Here is a 1,481-nt window from a genome sequence, read left to right as displayed (position 1 = left end):
CTCATCCACTGTAATCCCCAGGTCCTTTTCTGCAGAACTGCTGCTTAGCCAGTCGGTCCCCAGCCGGTAGTGGTGCATGGGATTCTTCTTTCCTAAGTACAGAACTCTGCATTTGTCCTTGTTGAACCTCATCAGATTTCTTTTGGCCCAATCCTCCAATTTGTCTAGCTCATTCTAGACCCTATCCCTACCCTCCATCGCATCTAACTCTCCACTCATTTTAGTGTCAACTGCGAACTTGCTGAGGGTGCAATTAATCTCATCATCCAGATCCTTAATAAAGATGTTGAACAAAACTGGCCGCAAAAGAGCAGAAGCCACCCTCTCCACCCAGCACACAGAATGGCCAGCATAGGGCTTGAACCCATGATCTTGGTGGTCTTAGCACCACACCCTAACCAGCTGAGCTAGCTGGCCAACATTTTCAGTTTAAGGGTCCTTCTGGAATGCTTACTCCTCCTGGATACACCAATGGACTCATTAGACAGATATGGATTCTACAACCTGTTCAGTGGCCAAAAGACTGCTCTCCTCTTCCTGTCAATTAATAACTTGATCCTGTCCAGATACTGCAGCTCTCTATCTTGAGATGATAGAAAACACTATGAGAAAGCACCATGGTTCACCATGTGGCAGTTCATCTTCTGAGCAACACAGAACAACAAATACAACTCAGCCCAGTGCTTTGCATGGCTTCCAGTTCACTATCAGAATTTTTTTTTCAGAATAATAATGGGACCTCTGTGATTACTCATCTTCAGAGAGAAAGGGGCCAGAGAAACTCAAGTGAAAGAGAGGGCTCCTCGTTTCTGGGATTTGACAGGATCATCTTATGAGCCAGTACAAAAGAATTCTAGGGCCCACTGGATGACATCAAGTGCAGTAAGACCAGTCCTGTCCTCATCTGTCTGTCTGTCTGTCCATCCATCATGTGGTATCTGAGTGCTATCAAAATCACATAAGCAGGCAAGTAGTTAAGGCACGTTACAATAAAATGTAATTCCATTGCAGTATCTTACTATTAGATGAACCTGCCAGATCCAACAAACCAGGAGACTTCTTCCATTTGAGTTTCCCTGGCCCCCCTCCCATCTGGAGTTAACCAGAAACATTCCATAACTGTTCTGATATTCACTTATATGTGCTACCCCCAGGGAGAGCCTATGGGGGACTTTAACACATAAAAGCTATGAGATTCAGAACTGAGGCAAAACCTTGATGCTGGCTTACTATTTTATGCCCAGATATTTTATGGAGCCCTGCAGTGTGGCAGTATTACATTTTTTACACATTAAATTGTCTAGACACTATAATGTGTGCTAAGGATGGTGTTTTTCCTTTAAAGTGAATTTATTGTGTTTTGAGTGGTTTCAATCAGACCAATAACTTTGTTTTCACATGTATTTTTCCCATTTAATATCTAGCAACCATTATTATAATCTCAAATCATGAATTTCATCATGGTGCAATAAATCAAGGTA

At 42.5% G+C, this 1,481-nt stretch overlaps 1 non-coding gene across 1 annotated transcript; it reads right to left on the bottom strand.

The window, feature by feature from the left end:
- Positions 1-343: 343 nt before the first annotated feature.
- TRNAL-AAG (transfer RNA leucine (anticodon AAG)) lies at positions 344-417 on the bottom strand. Its single transcript has one exon. It is a non-coding gene; the product is annotated as a tRNA-Leu (tRNA).
- Between the last annotated feature and the right edge of the window lie 1,064 nt (positions 418-1,481).

The sequence above is a fragment of the Lepidochelys kempii genome, chromosome 4, assembly GCF_965140285.1.
Source record: "Lepidochelys kempii isolate rLepKem1 chromosome 4, rLepKem1.hap1, whole genome shotgun sequence".
Taxonomy (NCBI): domain Eukaryota; kingdom Metazoa; phylum Chordata; order Testudines; family Cheloniidae; genus Lepidochelys; species Lepidochelys kempii.
The sequence above is the reverse complement of the archived record's forward strand: the minus strand, read 5'-3'. Positions and strand labels throughout refer to the sequence as shown.